The 15,571-nt window shown below is 38.0% G+C and overlaps 1 long non-coding RNA gene across 1 annotated transcript in view; it reads right to left on the minus strand.

Moving 5' to 3' along the window:
- Positions 1-8,154: 8,154 nt before the first annotated feature.
- The window catches only part of LOC309872671, a 141,721-nt gene continuing 134,304 nt past the window's right edge, over positions 8,155-15,571 (minus strand). Inside the window, exon 3 of the long non-coding RNA XR_014316048.1 lies at positions 8,155-8,231. This is a non-coding gene — a long non-coding RNA (uncharacterized lncRNA). The remainder of the gene's footprint in view (positions 8,232-15,571) is intronic.

Raw genomic sequence — 15,571 nt, forward strand, 5'->3', positions numbered from 1 at the left:
TTTAAAGGAAACAGGTTTCTGATTTGTCACAAACAAGACTTAGGAATCAAGCCATTTAGCCTCAATCTTAATTAAGCCTAAGAAGAAGAGCCTGTGGCTTTTAAAAAATCTAAATGGTTCATCATGAGCCACTCTGTCTGTCAGCTGTCACTTGGTCCAGGAATGAGCAGTGAATAAGGTTGTTTAAAGCTCAGATGCGTGGCAAGTGCATCTGTCTTCCCAGGCAGCTCTAATCCTGCCTGGTCCACTGGCTCTACCTTTATGAGTTCTTTTGATTGATAATTGAGAGAATAAATCTTTGAAGGACTTACAGGAATGCAAAAATATATATATTAAGATTTCAGTAATAAAATACCTACCAAAGTACTTTTATGCAGTCTCCTTTCAGCTCTTGGACATCTAGTGCATTGTGCTAGAAAAGGATTTGGAATTAGGATTAAATTATACAGTTTCTGTTTTTCTGACATTAGGCATTTCAAACTTTTCTTTCCTTTTTTTAATGTGTTTTCTTTTCCAAATTTTTATTTTCTGTCCCAAATTAGGAGTTATTCATGTTGGGTTAGGGACTGAGGTGGGTGCAGGAGTCACATAACAGAAAATAGAAATTACTTTTATATAAGTGGAAAACTACAGGGAGAATTCAAAGGATTGGTCTGAGAAAGATCTGATAGGAAAAGGTTATTATCCTGGAAGAAAAAAAAAAGACTTAGTGGAAGCACTATTTTGAGGAAATCAGTAATTAAACACTCTTGCTTTAGAATCCTAAGCAGCTCCTGGAAAAGAAGGACCTCTAGAGGCTTAGGGTCAGGGTTTGAATAGACCTTCCCATTTCCTAAGTCAGGTTATAAGTGTATCTGAACTTATTTTTCATGTTTTCCTTAGAGGATCCCCCTACCTTACAAGAGACAGGTTTGTTGTTGTTGCTGTTGTTAAGATTTTATTTATTTATTTCACAGGGAGATAGGAAGCCAGAAAACACAAGGAGAGGGAATGGCAGAGAGAAAGAGGAAAAGGCAGGCTCCCAACTGAGCAGGGAACTCAGTGTGGGGCTCCATCCCAGGTCCCTGGATCATGACATGAGCTGAAGGCAGATGCTTAACCATCTGAGCCACCCAGGCACCCCATACAAGAGATAGTTTTATTCAAGTATCCCCATTATCTCCAAAAGAGCCATATAATATCAAACCCAATACTAATAACAATATTGACAATAACCATAATTTACTAAGCATCCACTATGTGGCAACAACCATTCTAAGTAAGCACTTTATGCTTACTAATTCTCAAAATAGTAATATAAAATGATCACAGTGATAAACACTTTATATTTTAAGAAACCAAACTCAAGAGGAGTCAGACACACTATTTAGAATCAAACGCTGTAAGTGGCAGAACTTGAAATCTTATCAAATCGCATCCACAGTCTGTGTTTGGTCTCCTCACCCTCTAAGTGCAAATATGATGGAAAAGTACTGTTAAGTATGAAGATGTTAATAGCCAAATGATTTATAGTAATGAATGTGAGCTTATTCAAAGGTCTAAATATATGTGAATTATTAAATAAAACTATGGTAGATGTACTTGATGAAATAAAATAAATGCATAATTAATGTGGAAAATGCTTATTATTATAATGTTAAATTTTAAAAAGTCCACATGATACAGACTTGATTGAAACCATGCTTTTAAAATGCCCAGACTAAATCTGGAATCCACTCTACTAAAACATCCACAGAGCTGGGAGGGGACAGTATAATGAGAAGTAATTTTGGTTGTTCTTTCTCTCTTAAATGTATTTATGTTTTAATAAGAATGTATTATTCTTACCTTCATTACTTAAAAAATATCTTTATTTATTCCAAACAGGGATCATTTGCAGCCTAAAGTTAAATCCTGCCATACAGAATCCTCCTCTTATGAAACTCTCTGCACACTTCCTGACCTCTCCTGTCTGTCCTGCTTTCCTCTGTGTGTCAGTGCCTACCAACAGTCTCATTGTCTCTAAGATCCTTGTTCTGGCTCCTTCTTCTCATGGCAGTCTTTTGCCTTGACACACTTTTGGCTTTTATATAGCCTGGAATTGTTCCTTTTCTGTTTCAAACCTGTTTTATTTCAGAAGGTATAATTCAGTGTCTTATGAACCTCCATAACATGCCAGTGGTTCAATTAGTGGAAGCATTAAGACTGTTCTTCCTAGGAGAGGTGTCACACTGTTTCCTTCTCTTTGGAGTCAAAAACAAGAGAGTCAGGCCTGGAATTCACACAAGAAAGGAGACTTATTCCTACAAAATATTTAGTGCTATTAAAAGCTGTATACACTGGAATAAGTGACCAAGTGATGTTTAGGATTTACCACACGGGCAAGTGTGACTAATAAGTTTACTCGATGGATACAGTCTTTGGTGAAGGTCATACTTATGCCAAAATGATAGCTGAAGAGTTGTTTTCCATTTTCAAGAATTACTTGAAGTTCTACTCCTTGAAACAAGAGTTTGCTCCTTTGGAACATAAATGCAATTTACAATAATTTCTAAGTCATGATATTTGTGAATCGTATGAATCTGTACGAAAAGTAAAAAAAACCCTCCCAGGAAAGATGATTTTGCCTTATGTAGGTACCTCTGGAGATAACAGGAGATGACCTGAAAACTTGGGAACATAAGCCCTTTTAAAATCGGTATAGCTCTCAAATATTATCTCCTTTCATTTACTTCTCTGTAAGAAAATAAAACTTCAGCTTTTCAGCCCTACCCATATATCAAAAGATACTTGAGAACTGATATTCTGTTTTATCCATCTCAGTGTCTGCTAGAAACTGGAATTGTGCTTATTACATAGCAAATACCCAATAAATACTCACTGCATGTATGAGTGCATAAATGTCTATCTTCTATTGGCCCATGCAGGCAAATCTTCAGCCTCAGCATGAACTAAAAGTGCAAAAGAAACTTTTCCTCCAGGAAGGAAAACAGTGACAAGTTCACTGCATTTCTTGCAAAATCTATCAGGTAATTTCATGTTTCTTCTATGTGAGCCCATACAGAAATCACACATGTATGTCCATATATGGATTAATCATTTCATTGAGCTTTAAGAATGTTATGACTGAGGGCCAGTTCCATTCCTTCCACCTGATAGATAATAAAGGAAGATCTTTTATTTAAACATCATCAGGAAAGATTGGCAAGTGTGTGTGTGGAGGGGGTAAGTGTGTTCTAATCTCAAGATTATTTAAATATTCTAGTATTTCATGGGTATGAAATACTGAGTTCCTGAATTTCAGGGCACCTATCCCCTGGATTAAGTTCCACAATAGGAGTTAGCTCTCTATACTTTCTTATTCACAGGGAACAAGTCAGCCTAAAGACTGCTTTTTTTTTTTTTTTTTAACTCCAGGAAAGATATTTTCCAGACAAAACAGAAAAAAAACAATTAATAAGTTTCAAATGTAGAGAAAAAAATCAGGGTCATACAGTGGGTGATCTTATAATCTACTATCTAAATTGGGACACTATTGTTCTAGAAAAAAATTAGGTAGAACTGATTGGAAAAATGGGTACGAACAGGAATTTTCCTAGGAAAATCCATGTGTAGTTACCATTTCAGGTACCACCAATGACTCCTTGTATGACCTGAGGCAAATTATCATTATGCTCTGTATTTCACTTCACCTGGGGAAAATCATTTATGTCTTCAGTAAACACTTGAACACCTACTGTGTTCGGCATGATACCTTCCTTCAAGGTGAAAATAAAACCATTTTAAGATCAGGATTCTAATTTCAGAAAAATTATCAGGTAATTGAGTAAATGAGAACTAGTCCTACACATTGAAATCATGTCATTCACCGATTTAATATTTAGGTTTCAATAGTTACTGTGTGTTCAAAAATTTATAACAGAGTAATTTCTAATTTTGCTGATGCAAGAGGTTTGGGGATGTATATGAAGGGTGGCATGGAAAAGCAATATTATAGTTAGTAAGTTAGTCAAGCTGACTGCTCATCAACACTGTATCTGCAGTTCAGTTGGGATTTGCTTTGACCATCATTTATGACCTTGAGGGAACAGTAAGGCCTGCTGATATTTGTGAATTCAGAGATTTAGGGTCTCATGACAATCCTTTTCAGCATATCAAGGATCAACTATGTATAATTTATCCACCTCCCTTTCCCTATTCTCTGCAAAGCTCACTGTTGGCTCATTCAGAAAAGCTTATTGATTGATTCATTCATTCTTAACATAAAAACACCTTTATATCCAAACATATTCTAGTAAGGTAATAAAATGTAGATGAGCCTATCAGAACAATTTTTAATCCTCACTGTAGGTGAAAAGGTCAGATTCTTAAAAAGCACAGGCACAGGGAAGGACAGATGAATAAAGTAGAAAATGGAATCCTAAGAACAATGAGGACTCATTTTGCTTGTTACAGTCTGGCCTAGGGAAAAGCAAAAATCAGGAATAATGAGTAAACATGTCTGTAATTATTTCACATTGAGCAGTAGAAAATGCCAAATACCTTTAGCACTTGGGTTTCAACATTTCCTTATTATGTGAAAACCATGAAATACTTCTGCCAGGTCACACAGGGTCCCTTTAGTGTAAATGAGCAAAAGCATCTATCTTTCCTTTCCACATTTCTCTTACACAACACTCTACTGAAATCTCTGCCTAGTTACTTAATGAAAAAAAAAAATCTTTACTGAGTTAATATTGTGTGTCAGGGACTGTGTTTGGGTCTGTTGATTGTTGGCTTTCTTAGAGCATCTACAAAAATCCTGTTGATCGGGCAAAGCTGAACTTATTGGATGTACAGCAGCAAGGGAGAAAACTATATTGATGATCTCAGTATCTCAAAGAAGTTATCGAAAGATATTCATAGGGTTTTGTGGACTGAACTCAAATGGTGTTTGTCTTTGACAGTGGGAGGTTTCTGGAACTGGACAAAATGTCTCATACAATTTTTTAAGATTAGTGGATATATAAATTTAAAGGTTTTTAAGGCTTATTTATTTGTGAGAGAAAGTGAGCATGGAGAACGTGGTGTAGGACCAAAGGGAGAGAGAAAGAGAGAGAGAGAGTCCTAAGCACACTCTGCTGAATGCAGAGTACAATATGGGGCTCAATTGCATGACGCTGAGATCATGACCTGAGCCAAAACTAAGAGTCAGGCACTTAACTGGCTGGGCCACCCAGGCACCCCTCAATTTAAGGTTCTTGATGAGAAAATGGTTGTCTGATAAATGGGTTGTATGCCCAAGTAAGGATGCTGTCCAATAAGATAACAGTTTTCTCCAATGAGCAAATTAGTTTCCTAAATAAAATGGTTTGCCAGAATTTCCTGAAACAGTTTTTTATCAGTTTACATTTTAATTTTTATAGGAAGTCATACTGACAGGTGGTCTCACTTCTCAGTTATGCAGATATAAATTTGAGAAAGACATATTTCTGATCTCAAGAAAATTGTGCTCTAGTGTGGTTGATGAAACATGTAAACAAATAATTTAGTTGGAGGGCCACCTAGCTGGCTCAGTCAGTAGAGCATAGTAGAGCATATTCTTGATCTTGGGGTCATGTGTTCAAGCCCTATATTGGGCCTAGAGCTTACTTAAAAAGTAATAATTTTGTTTGGAGAGGAGGGGGCAGATATATTATAGAGTAAAGGTTAAAAGGACTTAATTGCCCTTTGGATCTGGGCAGTAAAAAAGGAGGATTCTAGAATGTTTTCCTTCTTACTTGGGTGTTTTGACAAATAATGGCAATACTGAATAAGATAGAAAATATGGGGGAAAATAGGTGGAGGAGAAAGATAAAGAATGCTGTCCATCCTAGACTGAGGCTGATGCTGAGATGCCTTGGAATAATGATGATAAGTAAGTGGTTGGCTATACGGATCAGTGTTTGGGGGAGAGACTTGTAGCAAGGCATTACATGTAAATATCATTCAGCCAGGCTGGTAGCAGAATCAATGGACACAGACAAGATTAGCCAGTGAATGTGCAGAGTAAAAAGAAAAACAAAGATGAAACCCTAGATAACTTCAGGATTTAAGAGACAGGCAGAAGAGACCCCAGTCAAAGAGATAAACAAGGCTAATGCAGAAATCAAAACACTAAAGAATTTTAAATAATATGGAGAGTCAAAAGTATCAAATGCTACACTGATGTTGCTAAGACATAGGTTAGAACGAGCCATTTGATAATTGGAGTGTTAAGAGTGACTTGTGTATTAATCATTACAGTGGACCGAAAGAACAGTAGAAGTTTCTCTTTCTCTTCTAGTTGTACTCCTTAAACTTTCTGCTGTTTTCAAACAACAGGGGAAGATAACCATTTTCATGATAATGAACTTCTAACCCTTCTCAGAATCATTGACTTAAATACTACAGTGTAATGGGTATTTGTTATTCTTTTTTTCTAACTGAATTCTTTTCTCTGGGGAATCTTGATCTTAGGAAGCTCAGTGGGAAGCGGGTCCCAACTCCCATTACAGAAGAGGAAAATCTCAGGTACTGTCTTTTCCATCACGATCCATGATCCACATTCCATCGATCATTTACACGAACCCACTTTGACTCAGGAGTTAAGGATGCCAAAATCAGAAACCTTGTAGGAGTCTGTCTCTGGAAGCAAGAGAACTTCCAGGCAGACTGGGTTCCTGGCTCAACAGCTGGGACCATTGAAAAGTCAGCTGTTTCATGGCAGCAGGAGTCCTTTCCTTGCCAGAGCAATTTTGTGCTGTGTTGGCTCTCTAGTAACAGAAGCAACAGCTGACACTTACTGAGCACTCACTCTGTGCCAGGTACTGTCCTGAGAATTTCTTTTTTGTCCTAGGGTGCAGGGTTTCTCAATCTGAGCACTATTCACATTTTGAGCTAGATGCTTGCAGGTGTGTGTGTGTGTGTGTGTGTGTGTGTGTGTGTGTGTGTGTGTGTGTGTTGGGGGTGGCTGTCCTGTGTATTGTAGGGTGTTTAGTAGCATCCTTGGTCTCTACCTAGTAGATGCCAGCAGCACCCTACTTGCAATAAAAATGTGACAGTAAACAATGTCTCTAGACATTGTCAAACACCCCCTGAAGGGCAAAATAGCCCTTTCTTTAGAATCACTGCACTAAGTCATTTGATATTTACAACCAACCCAAGGAGCAACCCAAGCTAGATTCTTCAGGCCTCCAAAAGATTAATTTTAAACTCCTTTCAGTAAATCTGGTAATGGGGTCTAAATCAGTTTTTGTCAAATCTGTTAATTCCAGTTTCTGTCTTTCACAAAATTAGGCCCACCTGCAGGAATTTTTCATTCCTCTTTATTTATCCCTTAGCTGGAATCTCACATTAGTTCCTCCCTTCCCTTGGACATCAAATCCCTGGTCTTACATAATCAGAACACTGATGTTAATGAGCTGTTCCTGCACAGGAGTTAGAGCTTGGGAAAGAGAAGAGATTTTCTCTGTTTCTCCTATCCATTAAGGCATTTTCTAAGCTTAATTAGCTCTCTGGAATGACAATGGGGCCAGTGCCTCTGCAGCCCTCATAAAAGCATTATCAGTAAAATAGAAGGCTCTACTGTCCCCTTTTAATGAGGCAATTTCATACCCTATTTTCCAAACAGTAGGTCAGGGAAAGGCTTCCTCTTAAATTTGTTGATGGCAGGTAATTGGGTAGTTAGTTCATCTCTTGACTGAAATCTCCCCTGGAGAGCCTACTTTGTTCTTTGAACACTCACTTTCTCCTAGGGCATCACCTTGGTAAGTACCTACTCACCTCTCAGAATCTTTTTTTTTTTTTAAGATTTTATTTATTCATTTGACAGACAGATCACAAGTAGGCAGAGAGGCAGGTGGGTGGGGGTGGGGAGAGCAGGCTCCCTGCTGAGCAGAGAGCCCTACAAGGGGATTGATGTGGGGCTAGATCCCAGGATCCTAAGATCATGACCTGAGCCAAAGGCAGAGGCTTTAACCCACTGAGCCACCCAGGTGCCCCTCAGAATCTCTTGATAGGGAATAAAATCAGACCTATTGTGGTAGGCTGGCTATCAGATTCCAACATAGTGTGCCCAAACATCTTCCAGGAACTTTTATTTTTATTGGGGAGGTAGGACAGTGTAGTTAGCTCAGCACATGGGCTTATAATCCCGCCTCAGCTTCTTCTGCCTCATTGGCTTTGGAGAGTTTACCCAACCTCTCAATCTCCATCACCCCATTCTTAAAATAGAGGACATCATTCAGAGTTCACTGTAAGAATGAAATGAGAATATGAATATGGGAATATAGCATATGTACAGCAAATGGTAATTGTTATTATTGTTACTATATTATTATTGCATTGTTATTATTATGATAATTAATTGTGTCCCATTTCCCTTAGCTTACAGATATTTCCTGGTCATTTCTTTTTCCTTATTTGTGCCTACATATAATCTGACACAAATTTTCCAAATTCTGATTACTGGGACCACCCAGTGTGTGATTTAAATGCATCATTGACTGAGCCTCGGACTTTATTTTTGCTACTGTCTTCCCAATTTGTAGAGAGCTTTCACAAACATCATCTCATTTGATATTGAAACTATGCAACTACACAAGGACACAGGGGTCATAGAGGATAAACTCCATAATGCAGAAAGGACTTGAGCATGAATATCCTTAAGGCCTGTTAGCATCTGTTCGGGTGCTCTTCCCTGATACCTCGTGGACCAATACAATGTCTCATATTTTTTAAAAAATTAATGTTTCTATTTTTCATTGTATGTTAAATGAGGGCGAAGTAGAGGATCACGCAGTGTTTATGCCACCTCTAACCATCTATGAACTCACAGAGCAGGTTCAAGTAAGCTGAGCCATGTAAAGAAGTAGAAAATTGGCAAGGTATTCATCTCTAACATAGACCAGGTAAGAAGAAAATCAGAGCCACATGGAGCTAAATCTCAAAAACCTTCAAGGACACTGGGCCATGCTGCTGGCATGGCTGTCTGACACTACTCTTTATAATTAGTGATATCAAATGATTTCTGCCTTCACTGCTGTTCAACTCAGTCTACTACTGAGACTGGCTTTTCTTATCTGATTCCAATCAACATTAACTTTCTAATTTCAGCCATCACTGTCTACTATGTAGGATACTTTGTTTCTGGTTGCCTTAACCCTGGACTGGCTCCCACTCTTCACCTACTCTCCATCACTCAACTCCCAGAGAGTTCTTAGAACTCTAAGAATTGGTCTTTGTTTTCCTAGCCTCTGGAAACTCACTAATAGAACTCTGATTCTGGATTTTGTTTCTATCCATAGATTTCCTGAATTTTCTTGATTTCCTGGTATGGATTTTCCTGTGCAACCTGAGAGTCATTGTGTTGAGATACCCTAATCAGTCAATCTTGGATAGACTATAGCTATCACTAAGTTTGAGTATCTACAGAGATATAAACTGCCTACTTGAGGGAATACAGTGCCTTTAGAAAGATTGCTCAAAGTAGATAAGGAGCTCTGCCTACATCAATAAAAACAGTAAAGAAATAGCTGATTGTTATCCCTTTATGGGGAGCCAAGAACCATGGACATGGATACAACTGTAAGATGTTTGTGAAATTTCTAGAACCTTTGTAACTTTCCTGGTAATGCTATTTTTGCTATTACCATCTGTTTCCCCATAGTGATTAGCACTAACCTTCTTAAAATAAAAATGGTCTGTGTGCTTATCTTCAGGACATTAAGAAAGAAGAAAGCAGAAATACAGCTTCTCATTCTGTAAGCAGGCTTGCAAGGATCAAGAATCAAAGGGGTGGAGGGGCATTAGCAATTTCCAGAGAGAAAAGAGGGTTGAGTTCTTGAAGCCAACAGAAAAGAAAAGTACTATTAAGTAAGGGACTCAGGACTAGATAGCAAAGAAGTTCTTTATGTGATTTTCTCAAAATTTACAGGGAAAGGCAAAGAATCTATTTTAATCAAATTATCTCCAAAAAAGAAAGTTTTGAGGTCTTGTATCACCTGAGTTAGTAAAAAGGTCCAGTAATCAAAAGAGGTGAGAAAGAAAACATTAGTAAATCATGTATTTGATAAAAGATTTGTATCCAGAATTTACAAAGAACAATTCTCAAATCTCAATAATGGGGGAAAAAATTCAACCAATCTTTCATCAAAAAGAAGATACGTACTAAATAAACACATAAAGAAAAGTACTCAAGACACTAAGGAAAGGTTAGTTAAAACAATGAAATACACCTATCAGAATGTCTTAAAAGACTGACTACCCAATGTTGATAAGGGTATGGAGAAAGTGGAATTCTCAAACACTACTGATGCTAATGTAAAATGACACGATTCCTTTGGAAAACAACTGGGTAGTTTAAGTGTGTATCTATCCTGTGTTTCAGATCTCTTCTGCTCCTGGGAGTTTATCCAAGTGAAATAAAAAGATGTTCTTAAAAATACTTATATATAAATGTTCATAGAAACTTTATTTGTAGTAGGTAAAAACTGGAAACTAACCAAATATCCATTGACAGGTGAATGGATAAACAAACATGGTATATCCATGCAATGGAACACTGCTTAGCAACAAAAGGAATAAATTTTCATGTATAAAAAAAATGTGGATGGGTCTCTTAAAGTAATTATTATAAGGAATACCAAAAAAGGGACATACTTTATGATGCCATGGTTCAATTTTCATAAAAACTCAAAAAGGCACACTAATCACTAGTGACAGAAAACAGATCGGTTTCCTAGGGAAGATGGCCGGGCAGAGATTGTAAAGAAGAGCAGAGAACTATGGGTATGATGGATATACTCATTATCTAGATTTTGATGATGGTTTCATCATTATTTGTCATAAGTTATATCCTACACTTTAAATATATAGTTTATTTATAGTTTACTTATAAAACTCTAAGTACAACTATAACTCAATAAAGTTATTAAAAAGTATCAGATGGGTTGCTTAGACTGAGAGAGAATATGAAAATCTCCAGAAGCTTAACAGGCAGTCTTCTGGCTGCATGTTATTTTTGTCAAGTTATAGTGTTCAAATACTACTCTCCCTCTAACAAGTGGTTGGGATTTTAAGGAAAATAATTATATCTAGTCTAAAACTTTAACCACAGGAGGAACTCAAAAAATCTTGCTATGTCCTTTTGGAATTTACTCCAACACAACAGAATGGGAAACAAATTCTACCTTCAGTAAAACTCAGATGTTCATTACCCTAAGCCACAAGTGACCCAACATTAGAGCCAACAGCCATTTAGTGGCTGAGAACAAAACCCCTGGGGCCAAATTGCCTAAATTCAAAATCTAGCACTGCCATTTCATAGCTACATAACTTGGGCAAATGACTTTGTGCTCAGTTTCTTTGTTTGTAAAATGGGAAGAATATTAGGTATATATTTATATATTAGGTATATAAGAAGATATGTATAATGATACATACATGTTATATATATACACTATATATGTAGGAAGAATATTAGGATATAAATATATATGCATATGTGTGTGTGTGTGTGTGTGTGTGTGTGTATGAATGATTGTTGTGTTATTGAAATGAGTTTTATTTGCAGAGGCCTGTACTAGCATACAGTAAACAGCACGTAGCTTTTGTTAAGCAAATAAAATAATGTAGAAAGATCTATTCTAAACAAAATGTGTAATGATGGGGATAATAAAAACAAATTCTATGCAGGAAGGATGACTGGGGTGGTAAGGCTAAAAATATATGGGGCTTATCTGAAAGTCCCTATAGTAAGAATTAGACATTTACTTACCTCTTCCCCACCCTCACTCTTGTTGGGAGATGACTTGGTTTATTTTCTAGAAAAATTAAATCAGAGAGGCTCTGGAGGCAAAGATACTAGGTTTCAATTGGGCAAGGATGAGGAGATGGTAGAGTAAGAGGATCCTGAGCTCACCTTATCCTACAGACACACCAGAGCAATAATTATATCCATTATTCTGAAAATGCCATGAAGATTGGCAGGATAGATCTTCCATGGCTAGCTGTAAGGAGAAGACCATATGGGAAAAAGGAGGGGTAGCAACACAGTTGGGAACCCAACCCTCAGCACGACCAACTACAAACAAGAGGGATATCACAAGCATGGAGGAGCAAAGGGATCAGAACCCATACCAAAAAAAAAAAAAAAAAAAAAAAAGAACCCATACTAAGTAACCCTGGCTTGGGGACCTGCACTGGTGAAACAAGTCCCCATAGTGTCTGGATTTGTAAAACAGTGGTTTTAATTCTGGGAGCTTTAAAAATCAGCAGGTCTTAGGGTGTGTGGGTGGCTTGGTCAGTTAAACACCTGCCTTTGCCCGAGGTCATGATCCCAGGGGCCTGAGACTGAACCCCTCATCGGGCTCCCTGCTCAGTGAGGAGCCTGCTTTCCCTCTCTGTGCTGTTCCCTCTGCTCATGCTCTCTCTCTGTCAAATAAAATCTTTCAGAAAAATCAGTAGCAGGCTGCCTAGAGCAGCTTTCACTCAGGTCATGATCTCATAGGTCAGGAGATTGAGGTCCCCCACCCCCAAAATCAGGCTCTGTGCTTTGCAGGGAGTCTCCTTGAAGATCCTCTACCTCTGCCCCTCTCTGAGCTAAAACCAAGTCAGGTGCTTAATGGACTAAGCTGTCCAGGCACTCCTCTATAAGGTACTGAAGCTTTAGATACTCTTGTTATTGCCATTCACCCACATCCACACTTTTTTTAGTCTTGGTTTCACTTCGGGCATTTTCTATTAGGTAACATACTGAATTAAAATTTTTTTAACAATGGGCAAGAATCAACCACTGGATTTTAATACAGGGACAGAGTGAAAGCTGCTCTAAAAATATGACTGTAGGCCTTTCCCCACGACTCCAGAATACACACCATGCAACCAAGCATATATTACCTAGGCCAGAAAGAAGGGAATCATTTTCCAGAGAAAATGAACCTCGTGAAAGATAAAATATTGGAGCATATCTAATGATAAACCAGAGACCTTTAAGCTTTCTAACAAATGATGTCCACCAGAGACAAGACCACCATGGACACAGAAATTGCAAACTGATTTCTGGTGTCCCTACCTAAAAGAGTAATGGATAGATGAAAATTACCAGAGACCAATGCAAACAGATAAAGAAAATACAGAGGATACAGAAAACATGAAAATGCCACATTCATGTATCAAGAACAGGATACTATACACAGAAATAATCAAGGGGGGGGTGCCTTTTGAATTTAAAGGCATAGTTACTATGTTACATGGGGTACCCCAAAACCAGAGCTTGAGATGGAAAAAAAAAAAAAAAAAAAGAGATGGGAAATCTGTTCAAATGAGACTGAGGGGAAGCTTTCAGGAGAGAGGAGAAAAGCAGGACAGGGCAGGGCACAAAATCTACCTAAGACCCTGGTCTCAGTTGGATACTTCAGTCTGGTCCCACTATGGAAAAACCTAGAGTACACATTGCATCACCAAACCAATCCCACTTTGAAGCGAGGGTCCAGTCAGTTAGTCTGAGGTCTGAGCCTGGAGAGGTTTGCGCTTAGGCTTCAGAACAGGCAGCTGCTACTGGGCCAGGACAAGTCTCTAGAGAAGGGGTGCTGCGACTTACTACCCTGCACCCCAGCAACTACAGGATAACCACACTGGCTGGTTAGGAACATACTGCCCTAATGTACCCTCATTATTCATTTTCATTAGCCAATGTAATCTGATCATTTCCTAGTAACTCTTAGTATCACTCATACTTTCTTTTTGTTCAAACACATTGCAAATAACAAGGTTTTGAAATGATCTAATTTTTTTTTTTCCTGGCTATTCTGACTTTTAGCTTTTGAAAAATTTAAACAAATAACAGCAAGACTCACTTGCAGTGAACTTTCAACAAATATATGCCAACTCTTAGGCTAACACCTGGCATCAGCCTCCTTTCACTTCTATTTTTGTAGTTTGTATTACATAACTGCGGAAGTTTCATTTAAATCTTCTTCTGCTTTCATTATATTAATAGAAGTTCTAGAAAAAAACGGTGAGTGAAGAATTATCAAAGAAATTATACTAGAAAATTTTCCAAAGTGAAAGGCATATAACTCCAGTTTAAAAGTACCCCCTGAGTGCCCCATGAAATGAACGAAAAAAGGACCCACAGAAATCTTGGAACACCAGGGTTGAAGAAAAGATTCTAAAGGTTTTGAGACAGAAAATCAGGGCTATTTTTATAGTCCTTTTGATATTATCTGACTTCTTAAAACTACAAGTCATAAAGCTGTAACACAGTATCCATAATCTCAAGAAATCTTACATTCCACAAAACTGATCACTAAAAATAAGTGTTCATGGAGAAAAACGTGATTGAGGAAGACTAATGAAACTGGTTAATTGAAGCACAAAAAACACCAATATAAATCCTAATAAAAATACACACATATTTTCAAAGTCAGTGGTAAGGTATAGGACAGCAGGGTGTGAAATGAGCAAAATGTCCAATGAAAAGCCAGAATCCAAGGTGTCTATCTGAGAAGTAGTGGGCCACGCCAAACCACGGCAGAGGAGATAGGATGTTTCATCTTTCAATCTTTTCATTATGCCACATTTAAGTTCACAAGATTTTAGTGAAAAGAGATTCCTGTAGATCTAGCCTAATTCACTAGTCTGGGAAGTACATCACATCATGAAATGTAGAAATAGGTCCAATGAATGATACCAAGGTCCAATGAGTGACACACATACTTAGAAGATCCCGTCCCTGTCATTTTCATACATCTAAAGTAATCTCTTTTAAATGATTATGCTGAGCACAAAAATAACAAAAGAATAGAAACCCGGGTTTGCTATAAACTAGCTATCTTCTCATTCTCTAGACAGCGAACCTCAACCAGCGATAACTCCCCTCCCCTTCCAGGGAACATTTTTTATTGTTCCAACTAGTGAGAGGTGCTAGGGGGTGGGGGGAAAGGTGCTAGACACCTAGTGGGAAAAGGCCAAGGTTCCTACAGTGCAACGCATATCCCCACAGACAAAGAATTATCCACCCAAAGCATCAGTACTGCAAGGATTGAGAAATCCTGTCCCCAGGATAACAAAACTTTGGTCCTATTTCCATAACCAGACCTCTAACCCAGGATGAGGGCTAACAATTGCAGGGGAGCTCTTCCTCAAAATTGAAGATGTCTCTAAGTGGAATGTGATGCCTGCTGAACTGCAAGCATTCTTTCCCTGGAAATTTTCAAACAGAGGTCAAATGATGTTGTTCCAGGGCTGTTGGGAGGCGATCTCCACCTTAGAAGATATAAAAAGTAAAGCACTTAGTGTTCCTTGCAACATGGAACTCTCATCAAAGAAAGAAGAGATGGGAAGCCCTGAAAGGTGAGTTGAAGGAGTCATGTGCAAGAAAGTTCTAATACAATTCTCAGATCCATTAGCGACAAATTATTAGAAAACATTGCTCTAAGGGAAAACAATATATGCCCATAGGATGATGAGATATGTTTTATTCTTTTCCTTGGGACAGCATGATTACTACCCCCATCTTACATCAACTATGCAGTCTTCACTCTCCAGGATAAAGTATTTTTCCCACTCAGGGCCTTTAATTAAGGAAGTA

The sequence above is a fragment of the Mustela nivalis genome (assembly GCF_964662115.1).
Source record: "Mustela nivalis genome assembly, chromosome: 8".
Classification (NCBI taxonomy): Eukaryota; Metazoa; Chordata; class Mammalia; order Carnivora; family Mustelidae; genus Mustela; species Mustela nivalis.